Consider the following 11905-nt stretch of genomic DNA (forward strand, 5'->3'; position numbering starts at 1 on the left):
ACATTAAGTTCCTACACTAACACCCCTACATTGGAGGTACATAAGAGTTAATCAATTAATACATAAGACCATTTTCTTTAAATAATTTCCATTAAATAATTAGTAAGTAATTGTTATGATAAAAAAACTCAACTCACATAAGGTTCCCTCCTCGAAAAAACCTTTGAAAATCCCTCTCATTTGCAAATCATTAATATAATGATTATATTTCACATATTTTATCTCATTATCTCTTTTACACACTTTTGAGCATTTACATTTCTTTCTATATCTTATTTAAAACTAATTTTAAAACATAAATATCACCGCACCAATTTACAATAACTTAGTCTTACATATTGATGTTAAAAAAAAAACATTTTTTAAATGATCTCAAATGTATAATTTCATCTCTAATAAGCATAGCCTTGCATGAGATTATCTGTAATTAATTATAATGTTCAAACATTTAAAAAATTAAAATATTTTCACCTCTATATCTTCGATACATTTTCAACCAACCATGCTAATTGACTATGCAAGATGTATAACAAATTCAAACTCTTTACATTTTTCAACTTAATCAAAATTTAAAATCTTCATCAAATCATTAATTATTTCAACTCGTGAGACTCCTAAATTTCAATAATGCCTAATGTGGGGCACGTAAAAACATAATGGGTGAAGGTTGTAGACACATGGTCCATGGGGCAATAAATGCCCACACTACAATGTTTAATAGTATTGATTAAAGTTTATATTAGTATATAAGGTTATTACATATATAAATATAATATTTCTTGTAATGAACTCTAAGTGGGTCCATGTCTAGTCAATTCAACAGACACCTAATGAATTTGAGGAAGATTGAATTCACATCTCATGATAGAGGGCTAAAAATTTAGCAAGTAAAACTTAAGTTAACTAAACTACCCATCTAAACTATAATATATAATTGTTTACTTACAACTTTTAATAAGTACTAGATAAAGAGTTGTAAGTACCATATAAAGAGAAATATAAGCCTTTGGAACAAACCTATGGGATTTTGACATATTGTGGAACATAATGATCCTCATCAAACTTGAAAAGTATATTGCCCCTTCCATATCTAGAAAGGGTAAATGGTCAGGAAATGGTTTTATCCATTCAACTTTAAAGAGTGGGAAGTAAAAAGTGAGGGTATCAATAATGTTTATAGTTAAGTCATCCTTACCTTAATTAATGGAAAGTGTACATAAACAACAATATCATTCATGTCGAGTTAATTATGGTGAGTACAATATAAACATCATATCGATTATTTTAATTTTTGTTGTACTATTATCTTAAGTCAACATGATCCTAAAGTGAATATTGGAAAGAGAAAGCAGGTGAGATCCTATGAATTTAAGAAAAAGGCTATATTTCATTATGTTTAAAAAAATAAAATAATGGTTTTTAAATAAAAATGTTAAATATTTTGATTTTTTTTTACATGTGATTGCTATGACATTGAGTATTATTCTGTAATTTTGTTCAAAACTATTATTAAAATAAAAAATTTAGATTTATCAAATTATTATTTTTAACTAAAAATTTAGGTTTAGCATTTTTAGAATATGATGCTGGTACTCAAAATTGTAATAATTCAAAATTATTTTAATCAAATAAAATAATTTAATTTCTCTTTTCATTATTTTAAATAGAAATCGACCAATACATAAATATAAATCTTTATATTATGATTTTTCTAAAGTATATTAATATCGATTTTTTTAACTTCTATTTTGTTCCAAATGAATATTTATTATATTCAAAAATATTATATTTAAAGCTAGTAATAGATTACATAACATTGATTCAAAGAGTTTTCCACAAACTTAATCATTTGTCTAAGGTGACAAAAAATAGCTTACAATATATTGAGAAATAAATATTTTTGGTTGGGCTACATGTGACCTATTTCATAAAAACCCCTTATAGATGTGTAATACAAAAATACATGAAGTTAACAACAAACTTGAAAACTACCCACTTCTTCCTTCCCATCATCAGTATGAAGCGAGCTCTACTTCTCAATGTCCATTGGGTCTCTTAGTTGGTAGACTATATTTTCCTATTTGATATCAACTTGGGATGAACTCTTTATGTACCTATCATTTGATAATATTGATCAAATTTATTTTCAGATATTAAGTGCCATATTACAAAGCATGTTACACTCTACTTCAAGAATGTCAACATTTTCCTTTACTACACTAACAGGTTCATGGTGTTTCCTTGCTAATTGATGCACCAATGTTCATTTTTAGTGACTTTATAGGACACCGAAAACACTGTCCTTCTAATGGATTGAATGAGGTTCTTGTGTTTTCTCATACCTATTTGAAACTCTTACATATTTTTGTTCTCCATGTTGGTCAAACCTACACAACGGAGTTGGTGTTGAAAGGATAAACCAATACTAGAATTTCTATTCAAATGGACAAATAGGATGAAATAAGAATTCCTATGAACCTTGAAGTTGTAGCCCAAAGTAACAACAAGAATATCATTGCATCCAAAAAATAGAGTCTCTATCCTAGAATTGAATTAAGATGTTTGAATTACCAAGCCTAGAACCAATGCCCAAAAATTTTTCCTCTATAAAGGTTTTCTCCTAAACTTTACTAAAATTCAAAGCCTTAACATTCACCAAACTATCACTGAGGAATTTTGAAGGGCCTGAACCAAAATATGGATTAATGAGTAGAAAACTGAGACCAATACAATGCGAACAACTAGAACTAAAAAACCTAAAAAAGGATAATATTTCCCTAGTGCCAAACCTTCAAACTCAACCATTGTCAACTTAGAAACTTAACAAATTGAGAAAATAAAACAACACATGTATTCCATGCTTTGAGGAACACATAATCCTTCCTTAAATTCTTTATAGGGAGTGAACCAAAGGGAGAAATAAAATTGCAAAGAACCATTATAGCACAAGCCTAGTGACCAAAGAAAAAATGTCTAAAAAATAGAGCCCAGTAATTCCTCAACACCCTCTCTTCAAACTTGACCACTATGAGAACAACAAGAAATTTAACACAAATAGAAAAAGCCAAAAAACCACCAAATACCAAGTGAGTAATTTGTTAGATTGTCAGGTGCACCTATAGACCAAGGGAAAGTGCACCATATCCAGATCTTGGCCAATCCATTATACCATGGAGCCTATACCAAACACCACCCATGCATTCAATTACCATGAACAAGAATTCAATATGCACACCACAAGATGTGTAATATGTCCTCGATTCACCCATCCTAATGCCACTACAATGCATTGTAAAAATTTGGATCAAGATTTATTAAATGAGAATGAATTATACTGTTAACCAAGAGACTTAGGGGATAAGCATCGATTCATCAACCCATTTTTTTTACTGAAATTTGAGAATATTATATTACTAAAATATGTTTCTTTCATTAGTTTCTTGCATATTTTTTATGGTGTTGTTAAATCGTCCTTTAGAGTCTTTGGTTATATTCATGAATTAAAAATAACATTCTAAATGAATCCACATCACAAAGCAGATATACCAAAAACAAATAAGGTCAAAGGGTTACAAATATTTCTACATAATAAATTGTCTTAAAGTCTCTTACATCCTTTTTCCTTTGTGCAATAGGATATATCCCCCTTACCAAACTGAAGCAAGATTACTACTACACCCATGATAGTTCCTAGGAAATGATGCCAAAAATGACGGACCCCTTTATTATCCTTCTAATTTCTCATAGAGGTAATGAGAGCGATTGTGCAATTAAATGTCAACTTGGTGATTGTAGAGGACTAGCAAGTTGTAATGTACTTAGGGAGGATAATATGGGGTACCTAGGGAGGCATACAAGGGAATAATGAATGTAATGTGGCCTTAATGATGGAATATGCCCACTTTTCAATTAAAAAGAAATAATATAATAATAAGAGGTACTTGGTATAAGAACCTTAGGAATACTCATTAGAAAGTACAAATATATGAGTATCATTTTATTAGAGGTGTTCAGTTGTATTGTGTTCTAGTAAGCATGTCTTGTGGAGTGATATCTTCCATAAGGAGTATTTGATGGCATTACCCTACCATAAAGGTTACTCTCTCTCTATTCTTAGTGTATTTCATGGTGAATTTTTTCTTTTATATTTGATGTTTCATGCTTATATTGGAAATTTTCATGGTGGATTTTCTACTATTTCTTTGAAGTTTTCCTATAAGTGGTGTCAGAGTGCTTTCTTGGGCATGAAGTGGGAAAATGCAAGACACAAATTTGGAAAAATAAATAAATAAAAGTTCTCTTTGTTGATTTTTAATGGGAAAAAGAGGAAGGTGGAATTCAGTTCAATTTCTGAAACTTTTTGTGAATAAATTAAAGAATCCAATCCATTGAATGAATTCTTCTTGAAAAAAATATTTAATTAAAAAAAAAGAAGGTCTCAAACGAAGTAAGGGAAGTGTAGTTATCAACAATTGAAAATCTACAATTTTTTAGAGCTTTCACAGGTGTGAATTTAACTTGTTGAATTCATGTCAATTTCAAAAAAAATCTTCATAATTTGAAGAATATAATCTAAGGAATCAATTTATCTCAAAAATATCCAATTAAAAAAAGTAAGTCATCCAAAATGGAATATAGGAAGTGAATTTATCAACAATTTTTTAGGGTTTTTGTAAGTACAAATTGTTGGAGTATAAGTTGGCTTCATGTGTCTGTTAATCTAATCACTAAGGAAATTATTATGGATTAACAATTTTATTTAAATATTTCCTTATCCATTCTTCTATGTACTCCTTCATTAGTGGGACAATTATATCTTGCTTGAATCCATGCATGCATTTCTTCTTATATTTATTTGGAATATGAATGTAGCTATTCAACAACTGATTGACGGTCTTCATTTCCATTAATTAATGTAAGCAACCATTTCTTAATCTCATCCTCTGGAAAATCAGCCAAGTTGTTAAATTCATTGCCCCGTGATGTTATGATAACACTCATTTCTTCTTGCAATATGTCTTTTGGAATTAACATAAAATATCTTATCATTCTAGGTCCTTGTAATTCATCAAAAACTCTTATATCCTCGAAGAAATTATTTCTCCTATGGTCATCAATATGTAGACATTAAGAAATAACATCCTATAGTATTTTTATCCTCACATATCATCTAGCCTTGATTTTCTTGATCTAAGCCTTTGCTTGCTCTTTTGGAATTTGTTAAGAATATAAATCTTATTGATGAAAATCATCAAGTCATTATTAGAAAAATGTTGATCATGTTATAGATCCTTTTTCAAATATTTTGAAAAAGAAAAAATTATATATGAAAAAAATCTCAAATATAAACAATTTTTCAATGTTTCCTTGATAATACCTAATCACTTATTAATATTCATTATGACATTGACTCTATGACCATTTAGTAAATTTGATTCTTTATTTATATTATGGGGTGTGCCATATGTAGTTGTTGCTGTAGGTTTTGGGTCTTGAATACTCAATTGAAAATAAATCTCATTAGACATGAATTGGTCAGAAACTGTGTTGTTATTGATGTCAATTCCATGGGGAGCACAGTTGGATGTTGATCTGAATCTCATCAACTACCAAACTTAAACAAGATCTTCTACTTCTATGATGTTATGAAAATTTCATGTGAAAGAAGATAAACAACCACATATGCATGTTGTAAAGGAAAGAAATCATAATGGTGACCATCAAATCAAGAACACAAACACATTGATAACAGAGTTCACCAAGTGTGGGTTCCATCTCCGTGCCCAGTGTTAAGAGAGTGGATGACACTTCATTAATGTTGCAAGATGATGATGATTTACATGACCTGTTCTTTGTCATTACAAGGATGATACCCTCAATTAGAGTGGCATGTCCTTCCACGCGACATTCTCCCTACAAGAACTCTCACTCAAATGGGTTTTCCTTCAACATGACAAGCTAATACAATCTCACATGATTTGGCAAAAAGTTTCCCTCGATCATAATGGTAAACAGGGATCTCAATAATAAAAGAGCATCATCTCAGCAAATCAAGAAGGAGACATGGCATAACTATATCATATACCTCCACTTTCAATGATGGCCAAAGTTTGGATCTTGATTTTCTCATTTGATCTGATTCTATATGAAGAGAAGAGATTATTTTTGGGTTTCCCCCTGGCTTGGAGCCTAATTCTTGTGTCTATTGTCTTTACTATTTATACTCTTGATAATTGCTTGATGAAATGAATCTAAGAAAGAAGAATAAGAAGCTAACTAAACTTCACAAGCAATTATTAAGGATAAGGAGAATTGTTTAAATTACTACCCTACATGATTCTCCAACACAAGGAACACCATAACTAATGGAATTGAGTTTTTGTGGGTTAATGAATGTTTTCTGTTTTGTATTTTGTTGATTAAATTCATATTTTATTTATTGTTTTGACTGTTGACCTTAAGCATGCCCATGATGTTTATGTTGTTATTATGTGTTGTTGTTGTGATTTTTTTATTTTTCCTTGCTTCCTTTTTATTCTTGTCTTTGTGTTTTGGTCTTGGTGGTTATTGAGTGTGGGGAAAGGAAAGAAGAGGAGATCTAGAGAAGAGTTGAAGTATAACCCAACTAGAAGTGCAAGATCTTGGTTAAACCTTGTGCATAAGATAAATGGAAGTCAAAGGGAAGAAGAAGATGATAGAACAATTAAGATGGGCCTAGTTGAGTCCACATGAAATAAAATGAGAAGCAATGTAACAAGCATATAAATCGCACAAAAAGGGAAATTTTCCTAAACTTTAATACATCAGGGTTGATATATGTAAGGCATAATGATACTGTGTGGCTTGATAGGTAATTAGTTGAAAACCATCATAGTAGCACAATAAGTGATCAATCTCTAAAAGTATGATTACTGTGTAAATGACATGGAATAAGAGTTTGTATTTGCCATGATTGGGTAATGTAGAAAGGTTATTTAATGGGTTCTAGGTTGTGTGGACCACCATTAGGAAAGAGAGGAGGAATGACCCATTGTTTATATTTATGTTATATTTACGCTCCTCAAAATTGTGGTGAGCATGAATGAAAAAGGACAAAGGTTGAAAATTGATAGCCTATGAACAACATGGATGAGGACATGTTAAGTAAATTGTTGAATATTGCAGAAAAAGAAATATTAGTTGATAGCACTGATGATGGAAACAAGGTAAAAAGTAAAGGGAAAGGAATTGGATGAGAATTCCTTTGGTAAATTAATGCATGCTCTACATGGTTACTAGGATGTTTTCTAACCTTAACATTGTTTGGAATGTGAATGTGTTATATTTCATGAACATGTTAATGATGAAATGCATGTATGTCATGTCATTTCATTTTACAAGTTATAGTCGGGAATCATTCTTGCGGAAGGATGATTGGTTAATGCTCATAAAATATAATGAATATATGAAGGACATGTTTGGGATAACATAATGAGGTTATCCAATGAGATACCCTGTCATGTAGGGGATCCATTGAGAAAGTGGGATTCTTGTTGTTAATTATTATTATGACCATGTGATTATGAAATTTATGTGCCCATCTTTGTCTTATGTTATGAAAAGGAAATGTTGAAGTTTATATCAGCAAGTATACTAGCCATTAATTAGATTTCTTGGTCAAACAATGAGGCACATTTGCCACTAGGTGATACCTTGTGCTAGCAAACCATTCTGTGCATATAGATAAGCTATTAGCACCACCAAAGTGCTAACTAGTCACTTATATACTTGTCGAACAAGAACACCAACCTTGTTGGAGGTGTGATGATATTGGGACATGAATACTACTCAGAGTTGGGGGTTTCCTAGGCCTAGGAGTTGTGATTACAAGGGAGTTGTGATGATGTGGGAGTTGTGATGTTAATGGAGTTGTGATGGGACTTGTGGTGGTAAATAATATTCTTGTCGCTAGAAGACTATCGAGATTGGTAGTGCCCACACTCACTGGGAAGCAAGTGAGAGGGTTGAGGGTGATTATTTTGACCTATACGAAAAGACTGCATAGAGTAATATAGCCACCACTAAGTGCTTGCTTTGACTAAGAACCACTACATGATATGGAATTGAAGATGGAGTTGACTGAAGACCATGTGGAGCATATACAACATTGAGTGCTTGCTTCAACTAATAAAGCAGTCATTGCGGGAGACAAGAGGAAGCCACAAAGATAAGTATTAATTATCAAAAATTGTTGTTAAGGTTATGATTTAATTTGTTTTAAAGCTTTGATTTGTAATGACTTTGTAACACCCCTGGTATACTCTCCCTTATTTTTGTAATGTAATTTTACTTTGATTATAAATGATTATAAATTTATATGAATGACCTGAAGAGTAGGACCATAGATCCATGATATGAAATAGAATAGGAAAAATAACATGACTGGTGTTAGATAGCACCACTAATTAATCAAATGTGCATCAAGCAAGAAATATCTTGAATAATGTTACATGAGAAACATGAAGAGCCACACAATAAAATGGATGAAAAGGAATTCAAATAGGAAAAAAAAGGCTCTGTCACAGGGATGAAAGAAATTGGATGAAGGATAGAATTGGATTTTTGGGTTGATAAACCACCTGTAATGAAAATTTCCATACTCCCTATGTTGATCATGATTTCCAGCTGAGCTTTCTTGAATAATCCCCTTGGATCGTGGATTTGGCTTGGTGGTGACTGCTGCAAGAAATATAGGTTGTAGCTAATCTATGGTGGGTTGAAAATCGAAGTCCCACCTTCAGATTCATTCATTGTTAGATCTCAATAAGTGTTATTAATTGTGAGCTATGAATAGGATGATTAATTCTTTGTTGAAATCGATGTATAGTTCTGTGATAATTTTGCATGGTTGTAAGAAAATGTTGCATGGAATAAATAGGAAAAATGTCTTGACTATTGTGGATTATATTGAAATTATACCTTGAGGTTGTAAGAAATATTTCTTTATTTTTATGTGCAAGTTAATATGTTGCATATGGACATGTAGAGCTCTGGATTACTATTGCTTACTTTTCTTTTATAATTTTTCTTGTGGGACATTCCAAAAATTGAAACTTGGACCATAGTGAAGAGAAATATTGTTGATCCTCTGGTCTAGTTTCACATCTTGGGTTACGAAATTTTAAGAAATATGATCAGAGAAAGATGGGATTCCTAAAAGCATCTTTAAACAGGTCATGATGGAATTTTTGTTATAACTTTTCTTCTCGGAGGTTCCAGAAGTTCAAACATGGACCATAGTGAGTGGAAATCTCATTGATCATCTGGTCCAACTTTCATGTCTTGGGTCACGATATTTTAGGATATATCATCATAGAAATCCGAGCTTCTTGAATGTTCCTAAAGCCATGCATCAAACAGGTCATGTTGTCATTTCTTCTATAACTTTTGTTTTGGGAAGCTTAAAAAGATGAAACTTGGTCCATAGTGAAGGGAATTACCACTGATTATCCAGTCCAATTTTTAGATCTCGGTTCATTATATTTATGAGATATGATCAAAAGAAGTCAAGTTTCTTGAATGCTCCTAAAACTGTGCATCAAGTAGGTCATGTTATCATTTCTTCTATAACTTTTCATCTGGGAGGTTCCAAAGGTTGAAACTTGAACCATAGTGAGGGAAATTCGCATTGATCATTAAGTTCAGCTTCCAAAACTTGGGATACTATAATTTAGGAGATATTCCCTAAATAATTTGCTATATTATTTTGTATGCAAAGTGTTTGAAGAAATGCCTAAATGGTTTAATGATTCATTACATACAAATTGTTTGGTGAAATGTCCCAATGAAAATGTTGTTATGTGGATGGGGATAGTATTGTTGTATGATAGGATTGTTGTAGTTGATATATGTCTATTTTCATGCAAATATCTTTCTATATTAGTTTGTATGCAAAGCGTTTGAAGAAATGCCTAAATGGTTTAATGATTCATTTCATGCAAATTGTTTGATGAAATTCCCCAATGAAAATGTTGTTTTGTGAATGGGGATAGTATTGTGGTATAATAGTATTATTGTAGATGATATATGCCTATTTACATGCAAAAAAAATGTTATATTAGTTTTCATGCAAACTGTTTGCAGAAATTCCTAAATGGTTTAATGATTCATTGTATACAAATTGTTTGATAAAATGCCCCTATGAAAATGTTGTTTTGTGGATAGGGATAATATTGTTGTATGATAGTATTGCGTTATTAATCTATGCTTATTTGCATGCAAATAATTTGAATAAATGTGTTAAAGTTTTTTTATTACAATTAGCATGCAAACAATTTGATAAAATACCGCAAAGGAAAAAATGAAAATTTCCATGGTTGAGTAGTATATTTCAGTTAGTATGTTACAAATGGAATTAGAGAAATGTTTCTAATTTTATTTCATTTGATAAAATGTATACAACAAAAATACTACTCAATTGGTTGTATATGAAATATTTGAAGAAATGTTTAAATCTAAAGTGTTCGACAAAATGCATGATATCAAAATAAGGTTTTTGCAAGTGTGATTAGGATAAATTTAGTAGAGGTATGTGACAAAGTGGTATCAAAGCTTATTGTCAAGCTAGTAAATGGAAAAAAAGAAAAATTTGGGTACCCCATAACCTTTGTAAGTTATCGATAGAACTCGGTATGAAAATTGGTATTAAAGATTCCAGGTTCAACACGTGGACTATATGGACTCTAGGATAGGTGAAATCAAAAGCAAAAGAGCTATACTGGACCTTTGGAGATTAAAATTTGGAACTCTTTGTTATTTTAAAAGAATGATTGTTTGTTGGGTGCAAGTGTTTGTTGTTTGTTGAATTTCGTCGGTGATTATGTACTACATGAATATGTGTTCATGTGAAATTTTTGTTTTGTATATATGAATACACTAATTGTTGGGAACAGGTTCCCCCAAGAGCAATTTTGGGGCTAAAAGCCCATGTTTTGGGATAATTTTGTAATAAAGTTGTAAAGTATCCGCATTTTGTGGTCGTGGAGCATGAAGGTGTTAAGAGTCATAAAGGGTTGTCCTCCCTTATTTTGTAAAGTGTCAATTCAGCTGTAAAGATCCACCCATGGTCCACAGACCATGGGATTATATAAAAAGGAGCTAAGTAAGTAAGCTCTAAGAGGAAAAGCGAAGTAAGGAAGAAAGTAGTGAAGTAGAGTGGAGAAGTCTAAGTGTTCTCAGGTCTTAGCATAGGTAGAGGCTCTGTAGCTGAGTGCACAGAGGCCTAGGGTGGAAGTTCGCAGCTAAGTGTGTGGACCCCTGCAACTGTGTGCGCAGGGCAGATAGAGTCTGTATTAAACTGAAAGATACCAATAAAGAGAAGTATTCTACAATTAATGTGTATTTAGTTCCTGTTAATGCATCTGATTATATTGTGTTTGGGGTTTAATTTATAATGTTTATTTGATGTGCGAATATGTGTGATTGTATCAGTTAATTGAATGCAAGTAAGGATATCAGTTTACGCGGTGCTAACTGTGATTGATTAGTAAGATAAGTAAAACCACTTGAGATAATTTGGTAACGTATATAATACATTGTCATAGATGTGCGAAAGTACCTGGACCATGGGTTAAGACTACGCGAAGGTCAATTGTACACCTTCGTGGAGGTACTGAAGGGCAGAATAAAGGGTAGACTGACAGAACCCTAAGGCTTAGCAACCTGCACGAAAGTAGGAGCAGCGGGAATAAACTGGCATCATGACCATCTTAGGGTGCGGAAACTTGGTTCTAGCATCCCCTCATACTGCTTCGAGTGAGACTTCGATCCGTGCTCCACAGGCTGATGCTGAAAGGGCCAATAGTGTATGGATTTGTTTGGCTGACTAACGTTGAACCTGGGTCAGGGCCCACAAAGGCAACAAATG

Source organism: Pinus tabuliformis, chromosome 4_2 (assembly GCF_031772625.1).
Source record: "Pinus tabuliformis cultivar Carrire ecotype Pingquan chromosome 4_2, CPIR1, whole genome shotgun sequence".
Taxonomy (NCBI): domain Eukaryota; kingdom Viridiplantae; phylum Streptophyta; class Pinopsida; order Pinales; family Pinaceae; genus Pinus; species Pinus tabuliformis.